Here is a 19,273-nt window from a genome sequence, read left to right on the forward strand (position 1 = left end):
AATATTCCAGCTATGAAGCATATTTTTATGTGAAGAATCTCATAATAAATGTTATGGGGCAGGGCATAGAAATAGTCCAGATTTTTTTTTTAAGGAGCTTCTTCAGGTAAATCTATTACCCTAGATCTCTTCTGGAAATGAACTGAGATTATAATCTGGGATTATTGACTAGGTAAAACATCTCTAAAAATCTGTCCCCTTTTACTTCTTATGTTGTTATGCACTTGGCTTTAAAGAAGATGGAGGTACTTGTTAGCAGATATAGGAGGAGTCTTAAGTTTTTCAGTAAATTAACCTGGTATTGCCTTGTTCTACTTAATATTTGCCCGAATAAAGCTCATTGTAGGATTTGGGCCACACTATAGAATATACTGGTAGTTTTGCAACTTGAATATAAAAAACTCAAGCTATAAAATACATGGAATTAAAATAAGTTTTCCTTCATTTTTCAAAAATGGCAGTCAGTGAAAGATCTCGGGTATTTGTGGGAAAATTTCAAAATGACTATATATACAGTATGTGGTGGTGTCATAGCCATGTATGTCCCAGAATATTAAAAACAAGGTTGGTGAAGTAATATTTTATTGGGCCAACTTCTCTTGGTGAGAGAGACAAGCTTTCGGAGCTACAAAGAGAAGTTGGTCCAATAAAAGATATTACTTCACCCACCTTGAATATAAAGTATTATTTGCTGTATATTGCAAATCTTATTAGATAGACTGATTCCTATTTAAAAACATTAGGTGTCTTTTGTTATCCAAATGCTTCACCACTAGTTTGGGTGAGGGTCAGGGGTTAATAGAAAGATTTTTCTAGGATAGAATTTTAGCATTTGGGGATTTAGTATTTTGCTGGAAATATACCAAGCAGCTTTTAACATGGGATTAATTGTCCCCTGTTGAAATACATTTTAGTACTCAACTGTGGTGCCTACCCAAATAGATAGATAGCTAAATGTGGCCTGAGGGCTACATAATAAATGTAGTTCCTAGGTAGAGGACTTGGTGAAGAGCAGTGGTGGCCAACCTGTGGCTCCGGAGCCGCATGCGGATCTTCAGAGGTTAAATTGTGGCTCCTTGTACAGGCACCGACTCTGAGGCTGAAGCTGCAGATGCTAACTTTCCAATGTGCTGTGGGGTTGCTCTCTGCTCAACCCCTTGCTCTGCCCGAGGTCGTGCCATGATTCCACCCTTTCCCCCAAGGCCCCTTCCCCAGACCCTGCCATGTCCTCCCCTCTGCCCCCTCCCCACCAGAGCCTCCTGCGCACTGCAAAACATCTGGTTGCAGCGGGCAGGAGGCATGGGGAGGGAGGGGGAGGCACTGATTGGTGGGGCTGCTGCTGAGCAGGAGGGGCTGGAGTGGGGTAGCAGATGGGGGGCTGCTGATGTATGACTGTGGCTCTTTGGCAATGTTCATTGGTAAATTCTGGCTCCTTCTCAGGCTCAGATTGGCTACCCCTGGTGAAGAGTGTTACATTCAGAAAAACTTGGGTTAACTTTCTAAGGGATTTAGTAGATTGAAAAAAATAATTATGATAACCCCTGGATTCTTAGAAGTTCCTTGTAATTATAGGTTTACACTGAGGCAAATGTTCTTCAAAAAAGTATGTTGTTCTGGTCTGGGCAGTGGTTCCTGACAGATGTTGTTGACATACTGATGTTTTCTGCTATAGAAAAAGGCCCTCTTTTTCACCAGGAGGAACAGCTCTTTTAGCTATCCAGAGTATGCCGGAGAACTACTGTAAGTCTAAGGCTCTGAATCATGTCTACAAAGGATCCTACTCCTCACTGCTAAAGAGGCTTCTTGTTCTGTGGAACAGGGGGCGGGGGAGGGGGGATGAGGCAGTTTGAGTCATCTTAAATGGTTTGTCCTGGCATACATTTCCTACCCATAAATTGGGATTGGCAAAAATCAACAGTGGCAAGAAGCCTTGCATTTGTCCCAGACTAACAGCAGTTACTGCAGCCATGTAATGTTCATACCCATGTGCAGGGGGCAAAAATGAAAATAAAATGGGGTACAATTCTGAGTGTTAAAAGACAAAGACTGATTCTTTTCAAACATGTGTTGTCCCCATGTCCTGTGCATTTTTTAAAGAGTTATAGATAGCTGTGATCACCAATATCTTTTGGGTTGCCAATTAGACTTGTAGATTTCTTACAAACTATTCCTTTTTTGTGGAACAAATCCTTAAAATCACAATAAATGAAGAATTAATTGGTAGTGTCTAGTCTTTAAGTTGTATGAATAATAGAAATTGTACTGAACGAAGACAGGAGAAGTAGAGTTGGTTGTCACTGATTATTTTACATATTTAAATTACTCAGTATTTTTCAAGTTGAGGTGAGTGAACTGATACATAAATTGAGGAGGGATTACATGTTTTCCTTTGCTTTGAAAATCTCAACTTCAGAATTGTGGGGTGGGGGGTTAAGAGAAATTTTATTTTAGAAATGATATTTAATTACAAGTTGTCTCACAATTAACTGGAAAAGCTTGTTTTAATTTTATTTTAGAAAATAGACATTGGTGGGGGCAGAGAATGAGTTGAAATAGTGGATATGTAAACCAAATCTCAGTATGAGGATTTAATTGAATATGTGACAGACTAGTCTAGTTCTGTGTGTCCCTGTGAGGCGAGGGGGTTTCCTGCTGTAAAGCACTTGCAGTGTTCAGCCTGGGCGTTTTCGATTTGAGCTTGCTGCTTTTTTTTTTTTTTTTTACTCAATGAGTGTCCTTTATTTAACCCCGTCGATTCATAAAGTTCTCTGCGGTGCAATTGGGACTGCCCTGTCATATGACAAAGCCTGTGATTGGTCAGCAGCTAATTGGCGGTTCTCTATAAGAACTCCCTGCATTAGAGCTAACTGAAGCTTTCCTCTCTTCCACTGCTGAATTACACGTAGATTGTAACTCTGAGATTAGAGTGATTCAGCAACATGTGATAACAAAGTTATCAGTGCTGTGGGTTTGGCCAAGCTGTTGACAGACAATAAAGCCTGCTGAAGCCAACTTGGATTAATGAGCGTCACCTATGAACTGGTAACTGTCACATTGAGAATGTTTACTGTATAAGAAGAATGCTGTTTAAAATCTTTGCCAGGAACGTGTATGGACTTATTATCCTTTTTATTTCTTCTCTGTTTTGTCACAGGAATGAAATGCTGCTAGCTCCTTACTTTGGAGAGTGACTGAAAGAAAACAGATCATTCATACAGTTTACAACAAAGGCATTTTATAATCTGATTTGTCTAGCTGTGATGAAGAATTTTAGTTAATGGAAGCTGCAGCAGTCTGTCACCAGGAAATATACTGCTTTATTCAGAATGGGTAAGTGCGAAATGACATTGCCTACTAATGGATATCATCTGGTCCATGTTATAATTATAAAATTGCTTGCAGATTCCTAGGAGTGTAACTAAGATAACTTGGAAAAAACACAAACCTGGTTACTCAGTCTAAAGTTAAATATAAATTTGAAAATGGCTTTTTGGGGCTTGAAGGGAATGTTTAGCTCTCTTTTATTTTTTCTAAAGGGAGAAGTTTACTAAACTGTTCTAGGATCTATGGATAAAGTGAATTTAATGCATATGGTTGTAATGTTCCTTTTTGATAGTTACTTTTAACAATGAAATCTTTGATTCTTAATAAAGGGTGCAAATAAAAACTTTTCATCAACGTAATGTTTAGTAAATGTAGAGCTTGATGACTCAGGTAAAATGAGGAGGCTACTTACCTCAACTACTGGTTGTATATTTTTACCAGGAATTGGTATGTATATAAAATGAGATATTTAAAACTCTATTTCATTAGTTACTACTTGATTAATTTGGTATGATCATAACACAAAATATGGTCTGACTGTCTAATTTAATAAATAAGAAGATATGATATTCCATACCTGTCACTTGATTAATTAGTACATACTCCTTTTATTTCCTAAGAGAGAACTAAAATTTAGCCTGAACAAATGGAATCCTATGAATCCACCTAGTCTTGTAATAATCACAACCTGTATTTGAAAAAAAAAAGTTACTTGTACTTTTAAGTGTTTTCAGAATGTCCTCAAATGAGGACAAAAATAAAAAGCTACAGTGGGATTTTGAGACTGATTTCACTTTTTTTAGTGGCTATCAATGCCTTCTTAATACTGCCTTAAAAAGGGGGGGCAGAGGGCGTTAGATGGGAGAAGGATGGCTATTTTATTGTCTAAATTGTTCAAACGCTTTTCTTTATTTCCTAATACAATGTTCGGAAGCTCTTTGAACAATACTTTTCATAAAAATAGAACTCAAGGTTGCTGAGTAGCTAAATTTATTGCAAAAATGAGCAGGAAATGTCTAATAAGAGGAGCAATAAAAAGAATAGACTTTAAGATAAGAATGTCTTTTAAGGGCAGTGTTTCCTAGCGAATAAGGAAGAATGTGACCCAACCTTTGCAATCAGATTCTTTTTCTTAGTTAAGGTGTGGCCAGGCAACACCTGGGAAAATGCTCCTCGTTAGCCTTAAGCAATCTGTGTTTAGAGGTTCTATATTCTCTTTGAAAATCATGAAACATCTATAGTTAGGAACATTTCACTTATTAATCTGCTAATTAATATTTCATAATAATCCAACAAATGCAGGAAGTTAAAATTCTGCCACTAGTACTTCCCCCCCCAAATAACTCATACTAAAATATTTGAAGCCTAAAAAATACTATTTTAATGGATTTGTCTGTCTTTAACCTAATGACCTACCCCCATCCCTTTTGGTTTCATCACCTGTTCTGAAATACTTGTGTGAGTGAAGACTGGCTGACTGATTCAAACAAAAGGGAAATATCAGGAACTAAATAAACATGTCCCTCTTTAGATCATGTCTATTACTTTTCTTTTGTTTTGTGACATACTGTTAACTCTTTCCAGTTTATTCATAAAAAGCTTACATTTTGAAGTGTGAGATCTCTCACACAACCACATTTTACCCTACTTCTGGTAGTGTATGTTTACTGTCTAATTTTCGTTAAGGTAACTAAACTAATGAAAATATTTACAGATGCTATAAAAAGAAAATCCTCTGGGTGGTTGTATTGTGCAAAACTAAAAAGAGCACTTCCATCTTGAAAATAAACTTTGCTAAATATGTCAATAACTACATTTGTAGGTTAAATTCTCCCACAGGTGCTTAGGTACTGTGGGGAGTGGATAGAAGTATCTACATACATACAATTATTTGTTTTTTAGTTTTAAGATTCTAGTTGACACATGCAAATTATATAAACTACTAAAAGTAATTTTTTCTATGGGAAGGAGTGTATAGAGAATAAAGAGAGGCCATTTCCATCACAAGCATAAAGATTATTCGGGGCATCCAAAGAATCAAAATATTGTTTCCATGGCAACAGTATGCATCTAAAGTACTTGGTTTGGCAATATCACTAAAAACTATAGACCTCCAAAAGTAGTGTGTCATTAGATTTGCGGGAGGGAAGGCAGTGCTTGCCTAGGATGCATGCCATGGTGCACAGCTCTTCTGAATAGTCTTGTCTGGAAGTGCCAGGTCAAAATAAATTCTGGGCTGCTTCCACCCCATGTAACTTCATTATTTTGTTTAGTGTCATAAAGCATGTGAGTGAACTCAGAATTTGGCCCCTTTTTCACTAGGACAAAAATTGCTTTCCTTGCGTGTTCAGTTTGTAAGGCGGGGGTGGGGGGAGTCATTTTAAGAGCTGGAAGTTTCCACAGGTCTGTTTTGTGTGTGTGTGTGTGTGTGTGTGTGTGTGTGTAATTTCCAGTGGGAACAACTTGAACTGGTTAGACTATGTAAGTCATTTCAACATCTCAGTAGATTTTCCTTAACATATGGTTGTGGAGGAATGTTCTTGGTAGCAATATGGTACAGCACTTTGGAGAACATTAGTCATTTTCCCAGAAATGACATTACAGGTTCCTGTGCACTTGTAGATAGTCCTAACTCAAGGAAACTGTATAGGGAGGTTCCATCCTTTCTAGTCTTAAAGATCTCTATTATATTTTTTTTCAAAAAGAGAGAAAAAGCTTAACCCTAGACTTGTTCGTCTGTGCTCTTGTCCTCAGTAGCAATGTCGCCTTTTTACAGTTTTCCCTCTGCTTTAGGTTTGAAAATCATATATTCTTCAGTGAAAATAATTCTGTATAAACATCATTTCAATACAGAAATATTTTGTTCACCCAGCTGTAAGCTGAATACTGTAGACTATAGTTATGCACCTTTAGCTGTCAGAAACCCACTATAAAATAACTGAAGAGGTTCTCCCTTGGGGGTGATTATTCCATTGTGTTTGGTTTGATTTGTTCTGAAAAGTTACTTATCACAGCAAGAGCTCAAAAGCTGACTTAGTGTCACTTCTTTGCTTGGGGATATGAGAGAGGAAGAGAAACCCGTTTCAAACTTAGAATATAAAAATTAGTTGTCTGTCAATAAAACATAACGCATCTCAGCATTGCATACTTAGGTTTTAATAATTTGAGTTAAAAACAACAAATCAATGTATTGGGGAAAATTTGTGTTAAACACTTCTGAATCTTCATGAAATTGCTGATGTTCTAATTGTAAATATGGACACTTCTGTTTATAATGCTAAAACATATCAGGTCTTATGTTGCCAGCTGTCACACACACAGTGCCCAATGCTGACAAAAATTGGCCAATGGCATAGATTTCCAGCTACTTGATTCATTGTTACAGATAGAAGCATGTATGAAAAAAAGTCCCTCAGAAGAGGTTTTTACAAAAAATTGAGTAGTCACAGGTAGGTAAGAGATAAAGATCTTTTATGGATGGAGACTGATTGTTCGTTCTCTCTCTCTCTCTCTCTCTCTCTCTCTCTCTCTCAAAGTTCAGGAATAAATGAATTGTAGAAGTTTAGTATGGTGCCACAAGTATCTGCAGTAGCTTAGGAAATGATGGTCAATAATTAGATTGAGCCTGAAAAAAAAAAGATGAACAATGAGGTGACAAAAATTTGAAGAGCACACCATTAGTTATATAAATTAAGGCTAGTAAGGAACTTCTGAAGGACCTAACCAAAATTAGGTGCCTGGGCAACATATCAGAAGAAATTCAGTATAAACAGGGTCAGGTAATGCACTTTGGAAGAAACCATTAAACTATTTGTTCACATAGTTGGGTTCTAAATTAACTACAAGCAGGGAGGGGCAAGAAACAGATAAAGCCCACAGAAGGACAGTGAAAGGCTGAAAAGTAAAAATATTAGTACTGTATAGTTTAGAACAGAGGTCGGCAACTTCTGGCATGCAGCTCGCCAGGCTAAGCACCCTGGCGGGCCAGGCCAGTTTGTTTACCTGCCGCGTCGGCAGGTTCAGCTGATCACAGCTCCCACTGGCCACGGTTCACCGTCCCAGGCCAATGGGGGGTGGCGGGAAGCCAAGGCCAGCACATCCCTTGCTCACGCTGCTTCTCGCCACCCCCATTGGCCTAGGATGGCAAACTGCAGCCAGTGGGGGAGGGATAGCTTAGTGGTTTGAGCATTGGCCTGCTAAACCCAGGGTTGTGAGTTCAATCCTTGAGGGGGCCATTTAGGGATCTGGGGCAAAAATCAGTACTTGGTCCTGCTAGTGAAGGTAGGGGGCTGGACTCAATCACGTTTCAAGGTCCCTTCCAGATTTAGGAGATTGGTATATCTCCTATTATTATTATTATGGGAGCCGCGGTCCGCCGAACCTGCCAACGCGGCAGGTAAATAAACTGGCCTGGCCCGCCAGGGTGCTTACCCTGGCGAGCCGCGTTGCTGACCCCTGGTTTAGAAGAAAGGCAAATTAAGTGATAGAAATATATAGAATAATGAATGGTAAAAGGATTACTGAGGAATGCTTATTTCATTGTCACAATACAAAAGACATAATACAACCCCGAAGTGCCTGGGATTAGGAGAAAACTTCTCCAGTAAGTGTAATTGTCTGTTATGGGGTATTAATACCATTTAATGAAGCAACCAGTACTATCCACTATGACACAGGATATTGGAGTATTAGGCTGATCCAATATGATTCAGATATTTGTGAATTTGGAATTTCGTTTTTCTCCATAAAATGACAATATTTACCTACTTTTGTAAAGTCCTTTGGACATTTCTGATTGAAACATGCTAGATATACATGAAGCTATTTATTGCTATAACAGATATCATTGTTTCAGTGTTTATAATTTCCATTTAAATGACGCTGGTCATTGACAATTGAGAAATTAAGCAGGTCTAGCATGATAATGAAGTTTGGTTGCTATTAATGTTATCTTGGCAGGAGACTGCTACTCCCATTAAGAAACTGTACTTTTCCACAAATGCCACGCGTGCACAGAGTGAAACTGAGCCTTTGGGCCCTGTCTTGAAACTGATCCAGACACAGCTTTAGTCAATGGGATTTCTGTGTGGATCAGTGATGGGACTGGGCCCAAAGGATTGTTTTTTTGACTGGCATTCCCAAACTATTTTGGAGAAAGAAAGCAGTTTGGTTTCTGAATGTGTGAATGGTGGGTTCCATTACTAGCAGTAAGAAAACTACTATCTGTGTTCCTGTATCAGCTAGTAAGTGATGTACCTATTCACTTGTATTTCTGAAATGTTAGCTATTCACTATCAAACTATTGATTTCAGATCTACTTCATATTATGTAAAAATCACATTGGCCTTCTTTATGGTAACTTTATATTTAAATTACATCTTTATAAATCCTATACTCTATCTAATACACATTGCAATGGCTTTTTGCATGTTTTTAGGTCTCTCTTTGCACATTGAAGTGTGCTTTGTTGAAAAGTCTGTAGCTATTTGCCATAAGACTTACCTGTTTCATAAGTATCATATAATTCATTTTCCTTCTCCATCAGAAATATCTACTAAAAATAGGTGCATAATGCTGCACAAACATTTCCAATTACCTTTGTCATGGTGAAACATTGTATAAATTAATGCTTATTTTAAAAGCAGCATCTGGTCTAAATTTTGCTGCCAACTGTTCACACTTAAGGTAAACTTCACAGTCTGGGTAATTTATGAATAATCAAATATTTGTATTTTAGTAGTCTTCTTTTGCTGACCCTATCTAGCAAGCACTTGATTTGGCACTGAATATGAAATGGTTTCTGTCAACAAAAATGTGTCTTGTTTCCCCCTTGAAAATAGTTTTGTGTTTTTCCAACTCAGATTGGCAAAAAAGTTTAAGTTAAGGTAAAAGCAAATTATAATAGAGCTAAGGATGTTTAAACACCACACCACTGATAGTCTTCCAAGAATAATCAATATTTTCACAATACTGGAAATAGTATTTGGGGTAAGGAGTGTTTCTTCCTGACAGATGCAGCATGATATTCTGACACTGAAATTCCTCAACATTGTGCATCTAGGACAGGAGGAAGGGATAGCTCAGTGGTTTGAACATTGGCCTGCTAAACCCAGGGTTATGAGTTCAATCCTTGAGGGGGGCCACTTAGGAATCTGGGGCAACAATCAGTACTTGGTCCTGCTAGTGAAGGAAGGGGTTGGACTTGATGACCTTTCAGAGTCCCTTCCAGTTCTATGAGATAGGTATATCTCCATATATCATTATTATTTTATTTAGACGTATATGCTCCAGAATGGGATAAACAGCCTTGATAAATGGCAGCAGCAAGACAGTCTTGCTGTTGCATAAAGGGTAAATGTCTCCCCCAGCCTTCTGAAAATACAAGGGAAGAAGCAGTCCTGCTAGCTGGACAGCAAAGATGAGGCATGACCCATTATGTTGGGGGAATTCCCTGCCATTGCATACACACAGAGTTTATGTCCCCCAGAGGTTTCTTTTCTTCCCCCCGCAGAAGATGACAGGGAAGCTGCAAGACCTGTCGCATGCCCCTCCCCAAGAGCACGGGTGCGTCATTTCAGGTGCCCGGCCAGCCAGTGGGGGAGAGGGTGGTCAGGGCTGGGGATGCCCTGGCCGGTAGTTCTTACCCTGCGCTGGGCTCAGCTGTTAGTCCTGGTTGGGCTGGGGGCAGGAGAGGACAAACTTCCTCTTCCCCTGCAAAGAGCAGCCCACCCCCCGAAACCGCCCCAGCTGCAGGAAGCTCTGTCCCCATCACTCATCAGCCATGGGGGGGACGGGGGTCACTGTATGGGGAGCTGCTCTCCCATCCACCTAACCCCTGTTCTTCTGGACCTCCCCATATCCAGACCCCACTCTGCCAAGCCGTACCCCCGCCACTGAGTCCCCTGCACCTGGAGCCCTCCCCCCACCGAGCCCCTTCCCCTGTATCCAGACCCCATCCCCTGCACCCAAACCACCCACTGCACTTGAACCCCTACCCTGACGAGCCCCAACCCCTTGCATCTGGATCCCCACTCCACTGAGCCCCAACCAGCTCCACCCCTTCAAGACCCATTCTCCCACCTCCCGAACCCCTCCACTGAGCCCCCCACACCCAAACTTCTCCTGCCGAGCCCCAGATCTCACCCCACTTGCTGAGTCCCAACCATTGTCACCTGTACCCCTCTGCAGATTCCCATTCCCCCTGCACCGAGAACCTTTCAACAAGCCCCTGTGCACCTAGAGTCCTCACCCCCCCCACACACACACACCTGGACCCACACTGAGCCACCCACACCCAGACTGCCCCACACAGAACCCTCTCACTCCACATCTGGATCCCTCCACACTTGGATTCTGCCAGGCTGAGCCTGCCTGGCCCACACCTGGATCAGGGGGCCATGGCTGGGCATGAGTGCAAGAATCCATCCCTCTCGCTTCCTATATTGGTGTGTCTGGGGCAGAGGTGCAGCGCCTTGGGGTGTTTCTGGGGTGGGGCAGACCTGGCACAGCTTCACCACCATGTCCAGTGTGGGGGCTGCAGGGTGATCTCCTCCCTCCTTGTAGCCAGTGGCCTGTGCTCCCCACTGCCATGCTGCAGCCTCCACATGTATTTATTGATAAATAAAATATGCAGAACTTTGCAGAATTTTAAAATATTGTGTGTAGAAATTTATTTATTTGGGTGCAGAATTTCCTCAGGCGTAACCTAGCCAACTCAGTCCCCTCAGTAACTACATAAGGAACTGAGGGACTAGGATAGAAGGCAGACAGTTTGGCCTTGTAGGAATATGTTTCACTTCCTTTAGAGTTTCAGGTGAGTCCAAAATGTACAAGCTAAAGGGAACAGTGAACCGAGCTCTTGCAAATCCAAACTCACTAAGTTTAGTTAGCTGAAGAACCGATAAAACCAGTAGACTTTTCATAGGCTGAACTGTACATACATCATCAAATAATGTTGTTCGGCTCTTGAAACTCGTTGCTCTTGTTTCAGTTTTATCTGAATGCTACAAGTCATATGATAAAATAATTGGCTGTAGATTTAATCCGCATAAATATTGATAATAAAGGCAAGATTTCCAGGACCATTATTCATTGTTTTAGAAACTCGATGTACTCATACACCTCTTCCTCAATATAGTGCTGTCCTCAGGAGCCAAACATTTTTACCATGTTATAGGCGAAACCGCATTATATTGAACTTGCTTTGATCCACCGGAGTGTGCAGCCCCCCCCCCGGGAGCTCTGCTTTACCGTGTTATATCCGAATTCCTGTTATATCGGGTCGCGTTATATCGAGGTAGAGGTGTACTTATATTTTCAATATTTATTTTAAAATTATATTTGAAGTTAACCATGCTAGAGTTACTTGAGTGAAACATTACCATTTTCTGTTCTGGTCAGTAAAATGTTGTGGACCTGAGAAAAACCAAACAGTATATTCTGCTGAAGACTATTGGCACTTCGAGTGCTTACCAATATTAACTAATAGGCACTTCAACTACCAATAATAACATGCTGCTGAAGCTGAGCTGAAATTGTTGATGAGGGGAAAGTCCACCAGAATAATTTGGCTAGGGAAGGGGATAGTGTAGCAGAGATCCACCTTCCTCACAAGAGGCTGTTGGGAGTTAAAAAGGCAACTCTCCTTAGATCTTCAAACAGCTATAGGAAATGTAGCTTTAAATTAATCACAACTACTAATAGGAAGTTTATATGAGAGCTGGGGTCCCCTGGTAAAAATCCTAGCAACCTTCCACTTCCTAGAAGAAAGGGGTGCTGTGGAGTGTGGAGATGTTGAACTGTCTTATCAAGACATTGTTACTGAATCTCACTTGTGGGGCTTCTACCTTTGATTATAAATCTATCTCTGTCTAGAGAGGTTTTCTGTTAAGTGCCTAAGACACTTTTTGGGTGCTTAAGAATAGGTAACAGTAGGTTTAGTCTTTTACTTAGTAGGTGTCTGGTAGAACTTCCAATGCCTAGCTGAGGTGCAGTCTCATTAGCGCATCAAGCTAATTGTTGATAAGTCTCAACAGGCGAGCGTGTCTTATGGCTTGAACAGGGAACTGGAAGTCAGGTGATCTGGGTTCTGTTCCCATTCTGCCACTGACCTGTTGTAGTATTGGGGGTAAATCTCTTGTTGGACACTAGGGTGGGATTTTTAAGGGAATGGGGTACTGAATTCCCATTGACCTTCAGGGGCAGTTGGGTGTCTACCTCGCTTCACTATTTAAGGTTAGGATTTTCAAAAGGGAACGAAATGGCCTCTCACATCAAACCCTCTACTGACTAAATCAAGATCACTAATTTATTTTAGGTAGATTATGCTGGATGATTGTATTATTTAGATACTGTATTTAGTTATCAGAACTTAGATTCTGACTTAGAAATATTTAAAATAGAACCTCTGTGATTCATTTTCCCCATCTTCAAAATGGGGAGAATTCTGCTAGATAGCATTTTGAAAGTTGCTCAGCAAATGTACAGTAACTCCTCATGTAACTTTATCATTATGTTCCTGAAAAATGCTACTTTAAGTAAAACGATGTTAAGCAAATCCAATTTCCCCATAAGTATAAATGTAAAAAGGGGGAGGTTAGATTCCAGGGAAATATTTTCTCCAGACAAAAGACACACACACACACTTTTAAACAATTTAATACTGTGCACAGCAATGATGATTGTGAAGCTTGGTTGAGGTGGTGGAGTGAGAGGGTGGGATATATCCCAGTGAATGCCTTACTGCTAAATGATGAACTAGCACTCCGCTGAGCCCTGAAGGTTTAACACAAATGCTTTTGAAACAAAGTTTTTTGCTGGATAGGCAGCACAAATGGAGGGAGGAGACACAGCATGGCAGTGGCTGCAAACATTCCCTGTGGAAACTGAACGAGATGATGAACCCATGCTATCCCACTGGAGCGCACCACTCCCTCCACTTTCCAAAGTGGTGGGGGGTGTGTGTGTGAGAGAGAGACAGCGACACACACCTTGTGTGTGTGTGTGTGTGAGAGAGAGAGAGAGAGACGCGCATTGCCCCTTTAGGTACACTGACTCTACTCTAAGTACACTGCCTTTTTAAGTAGATCAGCAAGCTGAGACAGCAGCTGCTGCCAGCAATTTCCCTCTGTCCTGAGCCCTGTCATGTCCTGCCCCTGCTCTGTGGAGCTGGGGTACAGGAGCAGGGGGGAAGGGGACACCCTGACATCAGCACCTTTCTTCCCCCACACTCCCTGCACAACAAGCAGGAGGCTCCCGGGAGCAGCTCCAAGGCAGAGGGCAGGAACACCACATGGCAGTGTGGGGAGGGACACCTGAACTGCCTGGCAATTGATAGCCTGCTAGGTGACTGCCGCACAGGAAACTCAGGGGGGCTGCTGGTCCACCCTGCTTCCAAACCCCGACCAGTTAGCTCCAATGGGCTGCTCCTCCTGCAAGTAGTGGACAAAGCAGGCGGCTGCCAAACAATGTTATAAGGGAGCATTGCGCAACTTTAAACGAGCATGTTCTCTAATAGATCAGCAACGTAACAATGAAACAATATTAACTGGGACAAGGTTAAGTAAGGAGTTACTGTAGTTAGTTATTGTCAGACCAGTTAAACTACACTGTTACCAGTCTTTTTTACAGTTTAGAAACTGCAACTCACAGAATGCTGCAGGTTTTGTACAAGGCAGTGGTTTTGTTGCTGTTACTACTGTAACCTGGGCAAGAGGAAGTCTGGCCTTCGTATGCTGAAATTGAACTGTTTTCTCACAAATGACTGTTGTGCACAACAGGGCAGAAGTGAGCCTTTGTGCCCAGTTCCGCCTTTAATCTCTACACAACTTTAGTCAATGGAAATTGTGTGTACTGATGTCAACATCAAGCCCAAAGGCATGGGGGCCTTTTACTGGACCTTTCAAACTTTTTTTTTTGGAGGGGGGGTGAGGAGAGAAGAAAGCAGTTCAGCTTTTAAATGTGAAAGGTGAGGTTTCTCCTTACCCTGGTTACATTACTAATACCAATAAAACTACTCTGGAAGTTACCTTGATGGTAAGAGAGCCAAAATGGCCCCTTTGTATTTCTCTTGTCACAAAAGAAAACTCTTTATGACCATTGTTCTCTCTTGACACTGTCTTGTTAGTAATAAGTCATTTGGGGAGCTACTTATGTCAGAGATTCCTTTTGAAAAAGAGCTTGCATATAATGAATGGCCTGGGTGTTTTACAGAGCACTATACTGAAAAACTTAAGTGCAAAGGAAAAAGACATCTTAGATGAGAAACCCATAAATGGATGAACAAACAATTTTGCTCCTTTTTAGTGTAAATACAAATGAAGGTTTTTAATAAGTTGAACTATGTTAAAGCTACCTTAACAGTTGTAATATGATTTATTGCATTAATTGCGACCACTTTGAGTTGTGTACTTTCAACTACTTTTTGGTCTTTTGTCACTTGTTAAACATTTCAGTCTGGAGTGCAACAGATCCATCCAAATTAAGGATATGCAATCCTTTGGTACAAGATCAGCATCTGATTCTACAGCATGAGCATACACATCAACTAAAAAGTACCCATTGCGGACCAGACTATCAGGCGAGAAGGTCAGGTGGGAAAACCAGATAAATGTTCATAAAGTGAATAAATATTTTAAACAAATCTGGTCAAAAACCTTAACAGTTCCTTTTGAAAAAGGCCGGAGGACCAAAATCATCAAGATTTTATATTTCTGTTATGCCAGAGATATTTTTAAAGATGTACATATTCTTAATTCAGATTAGACTCAAGAGCAAAGAGAGGCTGGTGAATATTTGGGTGGCATGAGTTCTCTTAAAAAATTAGTTTCTCTCCTTGAACCTGGTATTATTTGCTTTTGGATCCTTCCTATGGCATATGTTCAATCCTCTGGAGTTTTGTTGGTGTTTAAAACAGGAATATGCCTTTTATGTTTTTAGAGTATTCAAGTACAGATTCCTATAATTTACATGGTTTCTTCTAGAAAGTAGGCAACAGACACCATGATTAAGAGCAACACACCCTCTCCATTGTGATGCTTTCCAGGGAAATGATTCAGTGCTCTTTAGTGGCTTAAACAATGGATTAATGGCACACCTATTTTGTGGAAAGTAAATTTTAAATGGGATGCCTGTTTTCTGCAAGTCTATAAAAGATGTGAATTGATATGTGGTAGTATACGTTCTCCACTGTATGGAGATTTGTTCACTGCATGGTATTTCCTTGCTCCATTATAACTGCTAAATGAGTCATCTTAACAGGGATGTGATTTGTTAAATACTTAGTTTTAAAACAATCCAGGAAATGAAAGTGTACCTTGCAGCATAATATATTCCTAGGAGTCTGTCTGATAATCTGAGCAACTGTTGAAATGGTAGATTTCATTCACAGCATGCCAGTTAAGTGAACTTCACTGTGTATACTTTTTTTTTTTTCATGTTAGGCATAGCTACGTAGGCAAAAAGGCTAATTTCTCCTTATCACCGGGTTTGTGGTATCCTCAGTCCATGTATTCAGTTGCTGCTCTGATGTGCAAATACAATAATAAAAGAAAGAGGTGATTATACTCTCCTCCACCCTCCATGTATTGTATAAGAGATGCTCACTGTGGGGAGGGAGTTGTATGTTCACATGGGCACATACATTCTGCATCAATATAGCAACGTTGTAACCTGCCTGTGCATAGAGTATCTTTTTGTGTACTTGATTGGACAGTTGATCAGTATAAATGCATTTTGGCTGCCTTATATTCCTGCCCCATATCCTGGGCTGTACTCTCCAGACTGATTATGCAGTGAATGGGGCACAGCAAAATGAGTCAGTTCCTGTTCTTTTGGCTGAAGCTTCATTAAGAGTTCTCAAGAAAAAATTTAGAATGTGGATGTGGTCAACGTAGTCATTTTCCAGGCATCTCAAAGGAAACCCACATCAACTGTGAATGTGAACTTTGAACTTCTATCCCTCCAGTAACAGAAGTGGGGATGCATTTGATGGGAATATTCACTTGTGGCCCTCACCCTTTGTCACACCCTGCAGATTTTATATAGAAATAATTCTTAATACCTGATCTAGATTGTACCTTTCAAGATAGGTATCAACTACATAGCATTATCTCTTTCAAAAACACCAATTTGGGGTGGGACTGAATAAGAAGAACAATGCTTTTCATCAGCTGCATATCCAAGCAAAAAACTTTGTTTTAAAAGCATTTGTGGAATATTTATATGTTCAACATATGTTTTAAATAATATTAAAAGCAGTTAATGCTATGATGTTACTTTTGACAGATTTTTAGTTTTCATTGGAACTACTTGCTGAACTACGTAGAAATCTGAAACCTGCTCATCAGTTCCACACTTAGTATTTGTATAGTTTTGACTAAATATTTTAGATTAAAATGTCACTGTCCAAAAAAATCACTCTAAAACTCAGGATCTTTACAACAAAGCAGCTTTTAATTGTGAATTGCAACAGATTGAATTTCTGGTAGGAGATGCAATAGTCATATTCCAAAGAAGTCATTCTAAATACACCTCTACCTCGATATAATGTGGTCCTCAGGAGACAAAAAATCTCACCGCGGTATAGGTGAGACCATGTTATATCAAACTTGCTTTGCCCCCCCCCCCACCCAACCTCCCTGCCCCCTGACTGCTCCAACCCCTATCCACCCCTCCCCGCCCCCTGACAGGCACTCACCGGCAGCGGCAGGAAGCGGAGCAGCTCAGCCCCAGTCCACTCCACCCTGCCAGCTCCCAGACGTGGCACTCTGCTTCCCGCCACAGGTGAGTGCAGGTAGGTTGGGGAAAGGACACCTACCCTGTACTCACCTGTGGCAGGAAGTGGAGCGCACGGCTGGGAGCTGGCGGAGTGGAGCTAGCTGGGACTGGGCTGCTCCGCTTCCCACCGCCGGTGAGTGCGGGGAGGTTGGGGAAAGGATGGCCTCCGCACTCACCGGCGGCGGGAAGCGGAGCGACGCAGCCCCAGTCCACTCGACTCTGCCATCTCCAAGCCGTGGCGCTCCGCTTCCCACTGCAGTGAGTGTGGGGAGGTTGGGGAAAGGATGCCCCCCGTACTTACCTGTGGCGGGAAGCGGAGCACTGGGGCTGGGAGCTGGTGGAGTGGAGCGGGCTGGGGCCGGGCTGCTCCGCTTCCGCCGCTGCTGGTGAGTGCGGGTGGAATCCCTTCCCCCAAGCCCCCTCCCCCGACCGACATGGCTGGGGCCGGGGCAAGGGAAGCGGAGCGGGCTGCTCCCGGCCCCTCCCTAATCCCCTGGGCCACTCTGGGACTGCAGGACCCCCAAAAGTGCCGTCCCACAGCTCCTGTCCCCCAGACCCTGTGCGGGGGGAGCCCCTGACCGCCCCCAAGACCCTCTGCCTCTTATTGAACCCCTCAGCCCTGGCCTGGCCCGGCCCGGCCCCCTTAACACGCTGCTCAGAGCAGTGTGTCAGAGCTTTAACATGTTGTATGCGAACCCGCGTTCTATCAGGCCGCGTTATAGCGGGGTAGATGTGTAGTAAGCAAAGATTATTTTTAAAAACCTAAAATATATTTTAACATTCTTTCCCTGATTTTCTTACAAAATACATGTATTAGAGGTGGGTTGCTAAATATTCTGCCTTATGCACTCAGGGACCACAGAAACGAGCATGATATAAATACTTATAGAGAAGTACTGCATTGTATGTTCAACATTTCATCACTATCTTGACTTGTTGTTGTTTGTATTGCAGTAGCATTTAGAAGTTCTACTCATGGACCAGGGCCGAGTAGTACTAGGAACTGTACAAGCATAACAAAAAATATGCTCCTTGATCTAAAGAGCTTATAGAAGAATACAAGCCATACTGGGCCACCAGTATCCAGTCTTCCAACAGTGGCAGTTTATTACGAGAGATCCATTATTTATTATTGAACAGAACAGGGCAATTTATTATTGAGTGATCCATCTCCTGTCATCTGGTCAAAGGTTTAGGAACACCACAGAAATGAGCATGATATAAACGCCTCCAGAAAAGTACTACATTATATGTTCAACAGTCAGAGGTTTAGTAACACCCAGAGCACGGAGTTGTCCACCTGACCATCTTGGCTAATAGTCATTGGTGGATCTATCCTCCATGAACTTATCTAATTCTTTTTTTGAGCCCAGTTATACTTTTGGCTTTCACAACAGCCCCTGACAACAAGTTCCGCAGGCTGTGTGTTGTGTTAAGAAGTACTTTCTGATGTTTGTTTTAAACCTACTGCCTATTAATTTTATTTGGTGGCCCTTGGCTCTTTTGTTATGTGAAGGGGTAAATAACACTTCCTTATTCACTTTGTCCACACCACTCATGATTTTATAGACTTCTCTCATATCCCCCTTTGGTCGTCTCTTTTCTAAGAACAGTCATTGTAATCTCTCTTCAAATGGAAGCTGTTCCATATCCCTTGACACTTTTTTTTTTTTTTTGAGCTGGGCAACCACAACTGCATGCAGTATTCTAGGTGTGGGAACACAATAGATTTTTATAGTGGCATTATGATATTTTTGTCTTACTATCTCTCCCTTTCCTAACATTGTTCGCTTTTTTGACTGCCTCTGCACATTAAGATGTTACCAAAGAACTATCCATAAAGATCTTTCTTGAGTGATAACAGGTAATTTAGATCCCATCATTTTGTATATATGGTTGGTATTATGTTTTCCAAAGTGCATTACTTTGCATTTGTCAACATTGAATTTCATCTACCATCATGTTGCCCCATCAGCCAGTTTAGTGAGATCCCTTTGTAACACTTCGTAGTCAGTTTTGGACTTAACTATCTTGAGTAATTTTGTATCATCTGCAAACTTTACCACCTCACTGTTTACCCCTTTTTCCAGATCATTTATGAATATGCTGAACAGCACAGGTCCCAGTACAGATCCTAATTAACATGCTTTAATTAAATGGTAAAGCAAACTGT

General features: G+C 41.3%; 1 long non-coding RNA gene across 1 annotated transcript; it reads left to right on the forward strand.

Moving 5' to 3' along the window:
* The first annotated feature begins 2,888 nt into the window (after positions 1 to 2,888).
* Positions 2,889 to 16,343, forward strand: LOC123365424. The gene is made up of 3 exons (XR_006577575.1): positions 2,889 to 3,042; positions 3,155 to 3,330; positions 14,778 to 16,343. It is a non-coding gene; the product is annotated as an uncharacterized LOC123365424 (long non-coding RNA).
* Positions 16,344 to 19,273: the final 2,930 nt, after the last annotated feature.

This window comes from Mauremys mutica, chromosome 1, assembly GCF_020497125.1.
Source record: "Mauremys mutica isolate MM-2020 ecotype Southern chromosome 1, ASM2049712v1, whole genome shotgun sequence".
NCBI lineage: Eukaryota > Metazoa > Chordata > Testudines > Geoemydidae > Mauremys > Mauremys mutica.